At 37.0% G+C, this 18,486-nt stretch overlaps 1 protein-coding gene across 2 annotated transcripts in view; it reads right to left on the minus strand.

Moving 5' to 3' along the window:
* LOC125779273 (uncharacterized) overlaps positions 1 to 18,486 on the minus strand; it is an 854,525-nt gene that overhangs the window by 470,608 nt on the left and 365,431 nt on the right. The window lies entirely within an intron of this gene.

An 18,486-nucleotide genomic window follows, 5' to 3' on the forward strand; every position in this document is an offset into this window, starting at 1 on the left:
AAGGCTGGCGAAATTGCCACAACAGGCCCATACTTCAAGAGGAGCGATTGATACTAACCATAAGGTAGGTACAAAAGAATTTATTGGTAAATAATATACATATGTATGTAAATGAAATCTGTTAAGCATTTTGATTATTGTGAATCGGAAGCGATGTCGATGTTATTGTTTTCTGCATTGTTATGACCTGTAGTACTAGCCATGGTGTTTTCATTAGCACATTCGATATACACAGTTTTTGGGTTAATCCATTCATGTGTCAGCTGCAATACCTTTATTCGGTATTGTATTTTATCCGATGAAGAAATATTTTTCACATGAGGCAACAAACTTAAAAAAAAAACAAACAAAGATCTTTATCGCCCTCATTTTTTTTGCTCTTTTTTCTTGCAAAAACCGAAGTTTTTCCTTTTCCATTTGAAGCAATGCATTTCCAATACCTTCTTCTGAACGCTTTGTCTTTACTGGTTTTCTAGAATAATTTAAAGGTTGCTTTAAAAGTGTTGGAACTTCAATTTCGCTTGTTTCTTTTAAAATACAATCTTGACTTTCATCAGGTAAAATTTCATCCATCAAAGAATTCATAGATGCATCTTCAACTGTGTCTGGTAAGTTCCTGGTGGATTTTCTGGCATAAACTGATCTTTTAAAAATGACAGGTTATCAAAATACTTCCACGAGCCTCTGTAATCCGCCAATCGAGTGGAACCAGATTTTGGTTTGGAAATCTTTGCCAGTGTAATTCTGTATTTGTCACGTAGGCCTTTCCATTTATTTCGAACTACGGGTTCTACAATGAAAAATTAAACAATACTTAATGCAAATTTTAAATTAATATATTTGTTAAAATGTGTTTTTAAATCTTTTTTGCTTAAGATATTTATCAACTGGTCGATCATTTCGGAGTCTAGCGTTTTCGTTTCGAATGGGAGCTTCAACAGTTGGACAAATTATAAAAGAAGTTGTTAATGTTATCTGGGAAGTGCTTCATCCCATCTACATGAAAGTTCCAGACGAAAGTGACTTTTTAAAAATTGCGGACGATTTCAAAAATTTGTGGGATTGTATTGGGAGTATAGACGGGAAACACGTTCGTGTTCAAAGTCCTGCACATTCTGGAACAATGTACTACAATTACAAAATTTTTTTTCTATTGTTTTACAAGCATTAGTAGATGTCAATTACAAGTTTATATGCATTGATGTTGGTGGTTACGGTAAACAGAGTGATGGTGGAACATTTAGGGCTTCGAATTTATTTTTATATTTAACGGACGGAAGACTCAAAAGTCCTGAAGCATGTGCGTTACCCAATTCTGACATCATTGCACCTTTTTTTATTGCGATGAAGCTTATCCACTTTTACCGAATTTATTAAAACCTTATAGCAGAAAAAGATTAGATGCGGACAAGGAATATTTTAATGCTAGGCTGTCAAGGGCGAGAAGAACGGTTGAATGTGCTGTTGGTATAATTTATTCCAAATGGAAAATTTTAGCTACATCTATTCGAACCGCCCCAACTTTAGCTGACGTTATAATTAAATGCATTTGCTTACTGCATAATGTAATTATTGATAGAGAAGGAATTGAACATCATTTAACTCAAAACTGGACTTTAATGCCTAGAAATATAGTAATAAACCAAACAGTCACAGGACGACAGAATCAAACTACTGAGAATATTCGCCATATATTCAAACTATACTTTTGTCATAATCCAGTTTAATGAGTTTTTAAAATAAATGGCACAATAACACAAACTTAACCATTTTAATAAACATACGAGTATGCGACAAGCGAAAAGAAACGGTACATTTTTGTTGTTCTGCTGCTCATAAGCATCAACAAATTACTATTGAAAAAAACAATGGAAAAAACAACACAAATGCACTGTAAGCTTAAATTCATATTAAAGTAACAATTTTACAATAAAACACATGAAAACATATTACTGCACTTACTTTTTGTATTAAATTGTGTGGATATTTCTAACCACAATTTATCCAAAACGAACCTGTTGTGGTGGTTTGGATCTTTTTGATCCCAGATTGCTGGTTTCAAAAATACTGCACTTATTAAGTCTTCCGTGTCCATCATCGATAAGAGCGAAGAAATTACTGACCTACAATTTCTACGCTCTTATCTATGATAGCCAGCAAAGAGTGAGTTCGCGCGCTACTCCGACATGCACACTTGTATTAAATTACATGTATCAATTTTCTACGCTTCGCTCTTATCGACGCTCTTATCGCTTATCGCAGCTCCGACATGCACGCAGCCTTAGACAGGGTATATTCTTGGAATCCCGTACCCACTGCGGTATTACAAAAATTATGCACTGAAACCTTTTTTTTGGTGTCATTATCGTTTCAGTTTTCAATATTTGCTAATTTCATTGGTTTTTTAACATTCGTCGGATGAACGTTCTGTAGTGGATTAATTCGGTAATACGGTTGATCTTTATGCCGTACTCTGTTGTAGTTTCTTATTGTACCTTTTTCTCTTGTTTCTATATAGTTTTCCCTTTCTTTGTTCCTTTTACCTATACTGTTTCTTTTGAACGTTTCCATTCGCATCTTCAAAACGTTGGATGTGCATTTGATGGTAGAATGGTACCGATCGTTATAATTTCCTACAACAACCTGCATTCTCATCTCTGTTGAAAAATCAGGGTCCTCAATTCCTGTTAGTTTCTCCAACACGGTTGTGTGCAATCTCTCTACGTCCGCATTTCCTGTATAGCTTTTTGGCTTTGTGAGATGAACCCGTATTCCTTCATCCCAAAGGTATGCCAGTAATCGTTCTGCCTTAAATTTGTTGTCCATAATGACTTTCTTTGGTTTACCAAATTTCGAAAAATGGTCAATCATTATTGCTTTCTTTTCGGGCCAGTTTCTATCTGTTATTTAATAGACTACCGCAAATTTTGTAAGCTTATCAATTACTGTGACAAACGACTGCTTTTTAAAATGAAAAATGTCCACATGTATTATTTTATTTTTATAAGAAGGTGTCTCTGTTAGTTTAAACTTCGGCTTTATCGGTTTTCTGTCATATTTAATTTGCTAGCATTTTTCGCAATTACCTATTTATAATTAGCTTTACATGTTCCCTTAATTTTGGATAGTATTTTTTATCCTTAAGTGTACTGTAAGTCTCATTTAATCCGCTATGCATTGACTCATTTCTATGGTAAAGTGTTTGTTTATGCAGGTCTGCTTCTTGTATAATTTATGTTGCCTTTTTTGTACATTTTATGAATTGCAGCTTACTATTGCAAGAAAACATGCTTATAAGTAAAAGTTGAATTTTGTGATAATCGGCCTCCTCCTTTTCGGAAAAACTACCCACTTTGCCCCTGTCAATATGTCTTCGGAAAATATTTTTGAATATGTTACCCGTGTCAATAGGGTTAATCTCGATTACTTTCCTTCCATGTATTATTTGAACTTCAGTTTGGGGACTATATGTTATTATAATTTGGGTCTTATACTTATTAACAATTTCTTCTGTTATGAATAAATGTTCTAACAGCTCCTCTTCTGCGGAATGTATTGTATCTGACATTTCTAAATTGGATTCTTTATCACTGTTTTCGTCGATTTTTGAGAGTTTTCAATCCGGCTTGAAAAATCTGCTACTACATTATTTTTCCCTTTCTGATATTCCATTTCATAATTGAACTCTTGCAGTTTCAACAGCCACCTTTGGTGACGTTTTGAAAACTCCCTACCTTTATATATATTATTTAAAAACACTATCGGGCTAAGATCAGTTATCATTTAAATTTTGTGCCATATATGTACGGCCTGAAATAGGTTGTTGAATATATAATGGCTAGAAATTAATTATCTATTGTAGCGTATTTCTGTTCATTGTTAACGTTCTGCTAATGTAGCACACTGGCTGACCTTGTTGAGAAAGCACTGCGCCTATTGCGTAATCAGTTGCATCCGTGATAATAGTAAACTCCTTATCATATTCAGGGAATTTTAAAATGGGATGTGATGAAATTAATGTTTTAAAATTTTCAAAACTAACTATGTACTGCGGATCTCTTAGATTTATTTTATAACCTTTTTTTAAGTACTTTATCATTGGATACGCTGCTTTCGAATAGTCTTTAATAAATTTCCTATAATAACCTGTAGCTCCCAAAAAACCTTTAAGCTATCTCTCTGTTTTCGGGAGTTCCAATCTTTTATTGCCATAATTTTTTCTGTATTAGGTTTAATTCCATCTTTTGCGTCTTAAATGTATGTCTTAAAAATTTCGTTTCTTTTTTTAGAAAGCTACATTTGCTTGCTTGAAATTTTAAATTGTGATTCGCTAAAATCGCGAAAATTTTTTCAAGTGATAGAATATGCTCTTCTAAGGACGTGGAAAAGACCAAAATATCATCCAGATAGACAACACAAATTTTGTTTATGAATTCTCTTAGAATCTCGTTCATCATCCTTTGGAACGTGGCTGAGGCATTTTTAAGCCTAAAAAGCATACGGACGTACTCATACAGTCCCGCCGGAGTAAGGAAAGCTGTCTTTTCGATGTCCCTTTCCGCCATTAATATTTGGTGATAACTTTTGGCTAAATCAATGTTGCTAAAATACTGCGCTTTGCCAAATTTATCCAAAATCCCATCAATATTTGGCAGAGGGTATTTATCATCGACAGCCAGTTGGTTAAGTCTCCTATAGTCAATCACTAATCTATATTTTTGATTATTTGAACCCTCCGTTTTCTTTGGTACAATTAAAATAGGTGAGCTATACCTGCTCCTACTTTTTCGGATAATTTGCTGACTTTCTAACTCATAAATTTGGTTTCTTACCTCTTCTTCGTGTTTTCGAGATAGTCTATAGATTCTTGAATTTATTTGCTGGTTGGTTGTGGTCTTAATCTCATGTACCACAGCTTTTGTGTTGGTGAGATTATCGCCCTCTTTGTAAAATAATTTGTAGAATCGATTTAATAGAATTTCAATCTTGCTTTTTTCGTCTGATTTTGGATGATCAAGATTGATGATGATGTTTGAGCCAACAGCTACGATCAGAAACATACATTCATCTCCGCGATACTATAAATACCGATGGCATTGTGAATAATGTGGGATTTTACCAGCTTGACAACTTTGACCCAAAATTGCATGCAGTAGTTACCAAACACATGCTACATGGACCTTGCGGACTTTTGAACTACAATTCACCCTGAATAGTCGATGGCAAGTGCTCCAAGCGATGCCCAAGAGACCTACTTACTGAAACTATAACAGGAAATGATGGATGCCAATTGTAACGCCGGCGATCAATTGCGGACAATGGGCGATCAGTACTTGTAAAGGTAACAGAGCAAGATGTTAATGTAGAAAATCGTCGAATTGTGCCATAATCGCAAATATTATCAAAAGCTTTTGAGACTCTTATCAATGTGGAATATTGTAACTCTGTGAAGTCGATACAGTACATATGTTAACAAAAGTAGCGATATGACTGTCTTCGCTGTAACCAATGCAAATGATTAAATATTATAGTACACTATGTAAGTAACAACGAAGAAATTTGGCGTATCTTTACATTTACGATCTATCAGACATATCCTACAGTAGTCTTTTTGGCAGTTCATTTAGAAAATGGTAAAGGAGTTTATTTTAATGAATCGAACGCGGCAGACAGAACGGCACGTCCACCGTCGACAACATTAACAAGTTTCTTCACGGTCTGTAAAAATTATGATTTTGCTGCATGCTGATATGCCACGCTATTACACATGGAAATGACTGCAGAAATTTACAATGAGACATTGACCATGATAAAAGATATACATATGTTTATTGATGGGAAATAAAGTATTGTCATGTTTGGGAATGACAGCACCCAATCGTCATATGCGCGATGCATTAAACCACGAGTTGCAGAGAGAATAAGAGTACGAGAATGAAGCATTGGCCAAACAGTTCGTACAAATGTTCCACAATTAAATCAACAACAAGCGTACAACACTTTGATAGAAGCTGTGAATAGTGGATCTGGTGGAATTTATTCCCTTGATGTTACCGGAGGAACCGGAAAAACGTTCTTAATTTCATTGCTTTTGACGAGAATCAGTTTGCGAAATGATGTTGCTCACGCGTTGTCTTCATCTGGACCGCACGACTATGCGGACGATCTGCATATTCTGCCTTCAAACTAGCATTGCCTACTATGCAAATCATCGAAACACCAATTTGTAACATTACGAAAATAGCGCAATGGCCAAAATCCTACAGGTATGCAAATTGTTTTTTTTTTTTTAGATGAATGCACAATGACCCATAAGAAGTCACTGGAGGCACTGGTCAGAACGTTGAACGATCTTCGTGTCAACCAAAATGTTTTTTGTCAGACTCTTCCAGTTCTTCTCCGATCAACTGTTGCCAGGATGACGTAGTCAACTATCCCACGGTGTTTTAAATTCACTGGAATTGTCTGGATAACTACATCACAATATGCAATTAAAAGTAGGATCAGTTGTCATCATGCTGCGAACATTAATCAATCTCGACTGAAAAATCGAATGAATAACGTCGATGAGGCAACAATAAAAAAAGGAAAATACAAAGGAGAGAATATATTGATCCCGCATTCAATTTTAAATGCTTACAATTTCCAAAACGCCTGGCCTTTACTATGATCATAAATAAATCGCAAGGACAATCTTTAGAAGTTTGCGGAATCTACTTAGAGTTTCCCTATTTCGCGCATGGACAATTATACTACGTCGCGTGTTCGTACGTCGGAAAACCGTCTATTTTGTTTATTTATGCACCACATAATAAAACAAAATATATAGTTTATGAGAAAGCTCTAAATTGATTAACAGAGTCTATCATAACAGTATGTGTCAGTCAATATCAAATTTAAACCTTTTAATTGCCAGTATTGCAGGAAAACTCTGTTTTGTAAGTGAGAAACATTATATGTCGAAAATAATGATAAAACTTAATGCTTCATTAAAAACTGTTTTTATTCGTTTTGTTTGTTTTAAAATTATCTTATACAAAAGTTTAGGTCTTTTATCTACCGATTGAGGTAGTACGAAATCTACCGGGTCAACTATGTAGTCCATTATAAATAACTACTACAAGAGTATTACAATAAATATATAACTTACGGTCTTTGTACATTTTACTTCATTTTAAGTATGAATAAATTCAGTTATTTTATTAAATATACTTTTTCAAAAATATAAGATCTGATGAATACTTCAGGGCTGACGCAGGGTTGCATTTTCTTATTCCTAATTTATAATATTTGTAGAATTCCAAAGAAACATTTTGAATATTATTTTGTTTCTTTATTAATATACAATTTTACAAAATTACAAATATATTCAATCAAAAAATTATTTATATCTGAAAACAAAGAATAATTAAATAGAATTCGTAATATCTAAAAGAAAATATTAATTACTAGCTGTTACCCTGTGCGCTTCGCTACACCTAAATCGATTAAAACTCTTAAGACTCTTAACTCTTATAAAACATTTATAAAACATATTGGTATACAACATTTTTGGTTTTTCCACCTGGCGCGTAAATGAATAAGCACCTTGGTGTTCCCACTCTCGCGCATGCGACGAACAATTGGCCGTGGGAGAAGCACGGTTCTTCCAAATTGACGCCGCACACTTGGAACGTTTGCCCTTGCGATTTGTTGATGGTCATCGCAAAGGCAAGACGTACTGGGAACTGCAAGCGCTTAAATTCAAACGGCATGTCCGTTGGAATCATGGGAATGCGTGGTAAGAGTACAACTTCACCTGCTGTCTTGCCATTGAACAATATTCGGAAATACACTTTCACTCAATTCTTCTTTCGATTGTAAAAGTGTACAAAAGTTGTTCGGCAATGTGATCAAACCGGTATCATCGATTGGTATTTTGCCTTCGCCAATGTCCAACAACTGCTTCGAAAACACCGCTGCGGATCGATCATTGGACTCGCATGTTGATGGTAAGAGTCAGCCTTTGAACATGTCTCCACAAAACTGACGATTTTAAACATGCGTTTATTTCGTCGGCAGAAGTTGATCGAGAAATGACTGGCAAAGTTTGCCGAAAATCGCCGGATAATAAGACTAATGCTCCGCCAAAAAGTTGTTGCTTTTGGCGTAAATCTTGCATTGTACTTGGATGTTCAACGGTAATTTCAACGCAGAATGTGCTGCTCGGCCGCCATCAAGTAGAGTATCAGCGATGTCTGACGAAGCTATTGCCAGCGCAATTTTCGTATAGTAGCAAGAATCAAAGAGATCAGAAACGTTTTCCCTGTACCACTGGGCGCATCCAGAAAGTATAATCTACCGGCGTTATTGTCAACCGTTCGTACAATCTTATCATAAGCATTTTTCTGCTGAATATTCAATTTGGTAATTTTAGCTTGTATGAAAGCACGCAATTCATTGCAATCGTATTGTTGTTCACGTTGAAGCTCATGGTCAAGCATATCAATCGCTGAACGATTGGGCGCAGTTATGCCAAGTTGCGCTAATGCCTTATTCGCAATTGTAAGGCACAGATCTTCAACCAATATCCAAGCATCATTATACATTTGTAATGTATATAGCAAGTCTGCGTCCGATGCTCGATTACGCGCCAAAATTAATAAGTCCTCGGTCGGCATGTAGATATTATTATGGCGAATAGTACACGTATTTGTTTTGGATGAGATGTGAGTGATGCGTCATGAAGTGCGGTGTCCCAATGCATATCATCTTCTAAGAAATGCAATCGCTGACATGCTTCACGATACGTCGCACACAACTGACCGTCAACAGTTTTCAAATCATCAAATGATCTTGGTCCGCGCACGTTGACTAATAGCAGACGCAAATAGAAACATTCGGCGTTGTTCGGATGGATTGTGTAAATGCGTCCTATGCCATCGGTTTTACGGACATTTGGATAACCGTCAACACGCTCCCCTTGCTTTCGTCGTTGAAATGTTTTCGATGATGGATTCCAAGTGAAATATTGTGGTATTTCGGAATATAGCAATGTTCTTGCAAATTCATCGTTTTCACACAACTCGAAAAAGGTAGTTAGTGTTGTCCCTGGCGGTCGTGCTGCGCTCTGTTGTACATTGTCTGCAGTAATAAACGCGTTGACCATTTTCGAGATGAACTGCCAAATGAAGAACAACGGGATGCCGGTCGTGTATTGGGAACGATAAAATGCGCCATACCGCTTCGTTGCTGCTTATATAACGGCCCATTTGGTATTACTGAATTTCATCGATTCTCTGATAATCAGCCACTCCGAAAACTGCCATATCACTGCCCTTATTTACGTATTTGTAGATGTATTTGATCGATTTGACAGAGTTGCAATATTCTACATTGATGTGCGCTTCGAAAATTTTTGACAACAATGGTGAATACGGCACGACCCAACGATTATCAACATCAACGTCTTGATTCCGAACTTTTGTGACCGTTGAATTACCGCCATCTTCAGCGGATCGACGCCGATATAATGGATATCCGTCATTTCCAGTGATTGTATCATCAACTAAAGCTCTAGGATAGCGCTTTGAACACTTATTGTCAATCATGCATGATGACGTTGGATTAATAGCGCCGCAAGGGCCATGGATCATGTTTTTTGTTACAACATCGAAATCGACGTGGGTCGATTGCTTCATCTGGAATTTCCGCTGAGATGACTTTATCAATCAGATCTGGTCGTATTTTGCGAACTAACCAAATCAAGATGTGTGCATGCGGTAATCCTCTTTTCTGCCATTCGATGGAGTACATCCAGCATCGAACTTCTCCAAAAACACGAAGTTTCACAATAAAATCCATCATTGCTTTTTGCTTTTCCCTAAATTCACGTGCTGTTAAGTCGTGACGATCAGTTGTTGATTGACCGGGGAACAAATGGCATTTGATGTCATTCCACTTGGGATTGCACGTGAGCATTATGAACAGATCCGGTCTGCCGTAATGGCGCACATACGACATCGCATCTTGCGCATACTCGTGCATATGGCGCGGACTACCGATGTATGTGGCTGGCAATATTGTCAGACGTGCTATTCACATTTGCATCATTCATTACGGCATCTCTCAAATGGATGTACTCTTCAGAACGCAATTTCGCTTGGTTGAATCGAATAAAGTTGACACGTTCGGTCTCGATCTTCGCATACATGTCAACCAAATACTGATGGAAAAGCTTGCGACATTTCAGGATGTAGTTGTCTTCTTGCGGACGAATCATTATTCTGCACGAATAGAAGTTCATCGCACTGAGTTTTTTCGGTGTTTCTTGGCCTATAAATGAACAATACACAAAATATTGAATCGTAAGTAACATTTCTTCTCAGAAATTGTACTTTTTTACCAGTAGTTGGATTTATCAATAGCATATTGATGTGATAGCCGTCATCACCTCTCCAGAATAATATCGGATACTGTAATACAGTATGTTCGTTTCTACGGTGCAGTACAATATCTCGCGATTCAAACTGTTCGCCAACAATGACGATTGCCACCTCATCGATTGTTGGTGCTTTGAATCGTCTGGCATGCTGCCCCATCGGCATTTTGTCTGCTCTGATGACGATTCGATGGTTATCAGACGGCATGCAGTCCAATGCGATTTTAAACAATCGAATCAATTCATTGCGTTCATGGAGAAATCTTTTCAATTTAGTACCATTTCTCGCCTTGTGCCGGTCGCAATTTTACATCGTTGATTTAGTTGGTCAGTTTCATTACCGATGAAATATATTTGCAAAAATTGATAGTCGGCATCGGCAAATGGTATGAGCGAGCCTGCTCGATGGTATATTTGTCCCTGAATCTGTAGAATAAAAATGTCAAATGTTTCACTGGAAATTCCATGCAAAGTAATCACCTTGAACTTCGGCATAAATGGATCTCTAATGATCTTTGTGGCACCAAAAGAAGTCATTTGAAAGCATGAATTGTATGCTTGTATGTTCTGCAAGAAATGCTTAGACGTCGGCGATTCTCCAGTGAGCAAGGAATGTAATGGTTCTGGTGGCGGTTCCAATGCAGGCAGTTTCACTTTGCCCCTGGAGCAGCACATGCCAGCTGTTTCTCCTCGAAACTTCGCTGCATTGCAATGCGTACAAATAATATCCAATGCTCCAATGGCACCATGCAGGCTGTAGTCGCAGTCAGGATCATAGTGAAAGCCAACATGTTCCAATTGATCGCGAGGGCGATGACGGTAATTTGGCCGTTGATTGTCGGCGAATTCAGCTCTAATCTGTGCACGCCGCTCTCTGTACACCGCTCTATCTCGGGCATTCACTTGAGCGCGTTGCTCTTCGCTTTGATTTCTTCTTGATATTGACATTCGACGTGAATCACTCGTATGCCTGCCAATCGTATTACGTTGGCGTAGTCGAGGCATTTTCTAGAGTATGCATATTTGAAGTAGATAAATAAAAACGGAAAAATTAACCTAAAACTACATCTTAAACTATGTATTTTACCCACACACGCATATACAATAAGACCCACCAACAGTGTATTTGCAAACCGCATGGAAGCACTTACGAAATAATAACAATACTCACTTGCTTTGTGTGTGTTGCACGTCAGCAGAAAAACACAAAATCGGTTCGAATAAATGTAGCAAATCGATGGAATTAAATCTGGAAAAACCACACAATGTTGAAACACTTTTTTTTACACACACCGCGCACAATCGAACCGCATGGCATCACATACGAAACAACAACAATACTCACTTGCTTTGTGTTGTACGCAGAATGTTAATCACGTTGAAATCTGAGAAAAATACACACAATGTTGAAACATTTTTTTTTTGATACACTCAGTGCATTCGGAACACTTACGTTCTACATGTCTTGTTAGCTTGACAGTCATCCATAGAAAGAACGAATGACAGGCAAAAACGATCAACATGCGATGTCAATGTTTTTTAATAATTGTAAACATCCGCCAGTTGCTTCTGTTTATTTGTAAAAGGCATTTGACAGGACTGCCAATCGTGCAGCAAAACATTATTTCATGCGAATTTGTATAGGCGGGATGTACTCGTATCATTTTTTTATTTATTTTTTTTTTTTTTGCAAAACGTGCAATGATACACACATTAAATTTCTTAAAGGCTAGCCACTGAAAAACGCTACTCCCTTCCTTCCTTTTCCTTCCTTATCGGCAAAATGTGTGCACAGTCAAAAACGTGGTAAAACGCAGAAATCAGCCATCTTTGCTTTGTTTTCATTTGAACAATGTTGCCATTGCCCAATACGCATATATAGTTTTGAGCACATCTTTGTTTTCAATTACAATTTTTTACAATATAAAATATCAAAACTGAAAACAAACTATTAAAAATAGTTTATATATTTATAAATAATAGCATTCGACTCTGATTTTGAGTTATTTTAAGAAAATTTCAAGCATATTGAACAGATTGAATTATAAAAGTTGATAATTACTGCAGTATATCGATATTGGCAACCTTGCGTTGTGAGAGAGCAATCAGCTGCGACGTTTGCGGCGGCATAATCCAAATGTCGGGTATTCTCACGTCATCGTCACGTCAGAGAGAAGGGAGTAGCGTTTTTCACTGTTCAGTTACATTGCGCGCCCATAAGATAGGTCGTGCCAGCTGACACGACCCACGATTCTGCGTTGTTCACTGGCTAGCCTATTATGTGCACCCTCCAAACAGACCCCAATCACCCCTGAAAATTTCAATGAAATCGGGCAAGCCGTCTAGGAGGAGTACGCGAACAGGAAGTTTTGCCACTTAATTTTATATATTTAGATATAAAAATGACAATAGCATCCGAAAGAAAAGATTAATTAAATAAAAATAATAATAGCATCTTAAAGAAAAGAATTTTTAAATAAAAATGATAATAATATCTGAAAGAAATATTAATATTATCTGATAATTTAAAATATAAAACAAACATGTATTTTCGCGTACTATATTGGACTGCGCAGTCCGATTTCGAACATACAGTTATTTTCACATACTTACTTAACAATTTATATCTGGTGCTCCTGATGATATTGCTGCTGCTGCTATTTCCAACCCAGTTTTGATTTCCAATGCTATAAAAACAAATGAAGTAATTAAATACAAATTATTGTTTAAAAATCACTTAAATTTCACCACTTACTGTACGAGGGCGAATGACATGCGTCTTTTATCGTTTTTTTATTACTCTGTTTGGGATTTTCTTTTTGGCACTATTGACAATATACGTTTTCTCATTCGCACTCATTCAAATAAATTAATAAATGAGATCATTTTTTTTCATCGTATCTAGGTTAAAAAAAAAACGAAAATGTGCATTGGTGTTAGGGCATAGAGAAAAAATATGTAATTGTATTGAAATATTTGAGAAAAGTGGTTAGCCTGCAAAACAGAGAAAGTAAAATATGTATTTGTACTTATTTTTTCAAGAGTATAATATTAGCTTACCAGTTTAATTAATTGTTGATGGAGTAGGAAAAGGGAGGATGGGAAGAGATAAGTCAGAAGAAGATAGGATAATAGATGATTAGGTGAAGTGGGAAGTGATGTTGAGGCAGGTGAAGTGTAAGCATAACCTGTAAGTATAAAATGGACCGATTAGTGTCTCTTATAATAATAACTGTTTAAATATAATCAGAAAATTTTTTGTATGAATACTACAGCATTGAGGCCTATATTAGAGTATGCTTCTGTGGTTTGGAACCCTAGTTATGAAGTCCATTCGGAGAAGATAGAGTCCGTTCAAAAAAAATTTTTACTTTTTGCCTTAAATCATTTGATTTGAGATTCTAGTTTAAATCTTCTCTCGTACACTAACCGTTTAAAACTTATAAATCTCCTTCACTCGCTAGTCGTACGCAAATGCTTAGTATAATATTTCTTGTAAATCTAATGAATGGGTCAGTCTGTAGCTCATCTCTCTTATCTGATATTAATTTTAACATTACCGCTCTCTCCACCAGGCAGTTTAGACCCTAACTTTTAAAATTTTCCTAAACAAAATTTGAGTTACACGAACCATTCCGCCGTATATGTCACGATTTCAATTCTCATTCCAGCACATTTGATCTAACAGACTCTTTCTTTACCATTAAAAAATTATTTTATCTTCTCTTAACAAGTAACATTTAAAAATAATAAACTTATTTTAATCTAATTCTTAATCTCGACTCTTGAAATTTTTGTTTCTGTAGCTGAGCAGCTTAAGATCGCAACGCTTAAAACTCTCTTGCTTTTTATGACTCGGCTAATTCCATTCGTTTGCGGACTACGCTCCTCGCGTCGGTTGGGTGGGAAAAGGGTATTATATTATATTGTGTGTTAAATTAAAAAATACCTGCTGATCCAAAATCCCAACACCCGACAATCTATCAACCGCTGCTGCCCCAAATGTTGCAATTGCCTGCTCCTCAAATTCTGATATTGCTGGAGAGCCTCCACCAGTAATTTGCGCGTGGGCTTTAACTTTTCGCGCTAGTTAACACCGAGCCATACACGTATGACTCATATTACCTACCACTACGCATATGTATATAACGGGTGATTTTTTTGAGGTTAGGATTTTCATGCATTAGTATTTGACAGATCACGTGGGATTTCAGACATGGTGTCAAAGAGAAAGATGCTCAGTATGCTTTGACATTTCATCATGAATAGACTTAGGCTGCGTGCATGTCGGAGCTGCGATAAGCGATAAGAGCGTCGATAAGAGCGAAGCGTAGAAAATTGATACATGTAATTTAATACAAGTGTGCATGTCGGAGTAGCGCGCGAACTCACTCTTTGCTGGCTATCATAGATAAGAGCGTAGAAATTGTAGGTCAGTAATTTCTTCGCTCTTATCGATGATGGACACGGAAGACTTAATAAGTGCAGTATTTTTGAAACCAGCAATCTGGGATCAAAAAGATCCAAACCACCACAACAGGTTCGTTTTGGATAAATTGTGGTTAGAAATATCCACACAATTTAATACAAAAAGTAAGTGCAGTAATATGTTTTCATGTGTTTTATTGTAAAATTGTTACTTTAATATGAATTTAAGCTTACAGTGCATTTGTGTTGTTTTTTCCATTGTTTTTTTCAATAGTAATTTGTTGATGCTTATGAGCAGCAGAACAACAAAAATGTACCGTTTCTTTTCGCTTGTCGCATACTCGTATGTTTATTAAAATGGTTAAGTTTGTGTTATTGTGCCATTTATTTTAAAAACTCATTAAACTGGATTATGACAAAAGTATAGTTTGAATATATGGCGAATATTCTCAGTAGTTTGATTCTGTCGTCCTGTGACTGTTTGGTTTATTACTATATTTCTAGGCATTAAAGTCCAGTTTTGAGTTAAATGATGTTCAATTCCTTCTCTATCAATAATTACATTATGCAGTAAGCAAATGCATTTAATTATAACGTCAGCTAAAGTTGGGGCGGTTCGAATAGATGTAGCTAAAATTTTCCATTTGGAATAAATTATACCAACAGCACATTCAACCGTTCTTCTCGCCCTTGACAGCCTAGCATTAAAATATTCCTTGTCCGCATCTAATCTTTTTCTGCTATAAGGTTTTAATAAATTCGGTAAAAGTGGATAAGCTTCATCGCAATAAAAAAAGGTGCAATGATGTCAGAATTGGGTAACGCACATGCTTCAGGACTTTTGAGTCTTCCGTCCGTTAAATATAAAAATAAATTCGAAGCCCTAAATGTTCCACCATCACTCTGTTTACCGTAACCACCAACATCAATGCATATAAACTTGTAATTGACATCTACTAATGCTTGTAAAACAATAGAAAAAAAATTTTGTAATTGTAGTACATTGTTCCAGAATGTGCAGGACTTTGAACACGAACGTGTTTCCCGTCTATACTCCCAATACAATCCCACAAATTTTTGAAATCGTCCGCAATTTTTAAAAAGTCACTTTCGTCTGGAACTTTCATGTAGATGGGATGAAGCACTTCCCAGATAACATTAACAACTTCTTTTATAATTTGTCCAACTGTTGAAGCTCCCATTCGAAACGAAAACGCTAGACTCCGAAATGATCGACCAGTTGATAAATATCTTAAGCAAAAAAGATTTAAAAACACATTTTAACAAATATATTAATTTAAAATTTGCATTAAGTATTGTTTAATTTTTCATTGTAGAACCCGTAGTTCGAAATAAATGGAAAGGCCTACGTGACAAATACAGAATTACACTGGCAAAGATTTCCAAACCAAAATCTGGTTCCGCTCGATTGGCGGATTACAGAGGCTCGTGGAAGTATTTTGATAACCTGTCATTTTTAAAAGATCAGTTTATGCCAGAAAATCCACCAGGAACTTACCAGACACAGTTGAAGATGCATCTATGAATTCTTTGATGGATGAAATTTTACCTGATGAAAGTCAAGATTGTATTTTAAAAGAAACAAGCGAAATTGAAGTTCCAACACTTTTAAAGCAACCTTTAAATTATTCTAGAAAACCAGTAAAGACAAAGCGTTCAGAAGAAGGTATTGGAAATGCATTGCTTCAAATGGAAAAGGAAAAACTTCGGTTTTTGCAAGAAAAAAGAGCAAAAAAAATGAGGGCGATAAAGATCTTTGTTTGTTTTTTTTTAAGTTTGTTGCCTCATGTGAAAAATATTTCTTCATCGGATAAAATACAATACCGAATAAAGGTATTGCAGCTGACACATGAATGGATTAACCCAAAAACTGTGTATATCGAATGTGCTAATGAAAACACCATGGCTAGTACTACAGGTCATAACAATGCAGAAAACAATAACATCGACATCGCTTCCGATTCACAATAATCAAAATGCTTAACAGATTTCATTTACATACATATGTATATTATTTACCAATAAATTCTTTTGTACCTACCTTATGGTTAGTATCAATCGCTCCTCTTGAAGTATGGGCCTGTTGTGGCAATTTCGCCAGCCTTGCTGCAGTTGATCCGAAATTTGAGACAGAATGTAATCGATGGCATTCTCATGTATTCGAAAAACTTTTTTGGATCCTGTCTCAAGCTACAATAAAGATGATGAAATTCTCCGAAATTTGGCCTTTCTTGATTTATAGGATGCGCCGAAAACGAGCGTTTTGTCCCCTTAGTATTATGCATATGATAATATGCAGCAGTAGATGTCAACAACAAAGTATTTTCTTCTTCAGAATCACTCATTTTTTTAGCTGTTCACTATCTTCTTCTTTACTGGCGTAGACACCGCTTACGCGATTAAAGCCGAGTCAACAACAGCGCGCCAGTCGTTTCTTCTCTTCGCTACGTGACGCCAATTGGATATTCCAAGCTAGGCCAGGTCCTTCTCCACTTGGTCCTTCCACCGGAGTGGAGGTCTTCCTCTTCCTCTGCTTCCCGCGGCGGGTACTGCGTCGAATACTTTCAGAGCTGGAGTGTTTTCATCCATCCGGACAACATGACCTAGCCAGCGTAGCCGTTGTCTTTTAATTCGCTGAACTATGTCAATGTCGTCGTATATCTCGTACAGCTCATCGTTCCATCGAATGCGATATTCGCCGTGGCCAACGCGCAAAGGACCATAAATCTTTCGCAGAACTTTTCTCTCGAAAACTCGCAACGTCGACTCATCGGTTGTTGTCATCGTCCAAGCCTCTGCACCATATAGCAGGACGGGAATTATGAGAGACTTATAGAGTTTGGTTTTTGTCTGCCGAGAGAGGACTTTGCTTCTCAATTGCCTACTCAGTCCGAAGTAGCACCTGTTGGCAAGAGTTATCCTGCGTTGGATTTCTAGGCTGACATTGTTGGTGGTGTTTACGCTGGTTCCAAGATAGACGAAATTATCTACAACTTCAAAGTTATGACTGTCAACAGTGACGTGAGAGCCAAGTCGCGAGTGCGACGACTGTTTGTTTGATGACAGGAGATATTTCGTCTTGCTCTCGTTCACTGCCAGACCCATTTGCGTTGTTTCCTTGTTCAGTCTGGAGAAAGCAGAACTAACGGCGCGGGTGTTGAGACCGATGATATCAATATCATCGGCATACGCCAGCAGCTGTACCTTCTTATAAAAGATTGTACCTGCTCGATTCAGTTCTGCAGCTCGAATAATTTCTCCAGCAGCAGATTGAAAAAGTCGCACGATAGGGAGTCGCCTTGTCTGAAACCTCGTTTGGTATCGAACGCCGCATTTTTTCGTAGAATTTTCGAGCACTACCCCTGTTGGCCAGCTTATCAAGCTGTTCGTACTCACGCTTTTCGGCCTCTTTCTTCTTCTGTCTGCAAATGCGTCTCGCTTCCCTCTTCAACTCTCGAAATCTATCCCATCCCGCACGTGTTGTGGTCGATCGTAACATTGCGAGGTAGGCAGCCTGTTTTCTCTCCGCTGCGACACGGCACTCCTCGTCGTACCAGCTGTTCTTTTGCACTTTCCGAAAACCAATGGTTTCAGTTGCAGCTGTACGTAAGGAGTTT

Source organism: Bactrocera dorsalis, chromosome 6 (assembly GCF_023373825.1).
Source record: "Bactrocera dorsalis isolate Fly_Bdor chromosome 6, ASM2337382v1, whole genome shotgun sequence".
NCBI classification, from domain to species: domain Eukaryota; kingdom Metazoa; phylum Arthropoda; class Insecta; order Diptera; family Tephritidae; genus Bactrocera; species Bactrocera dorsalis.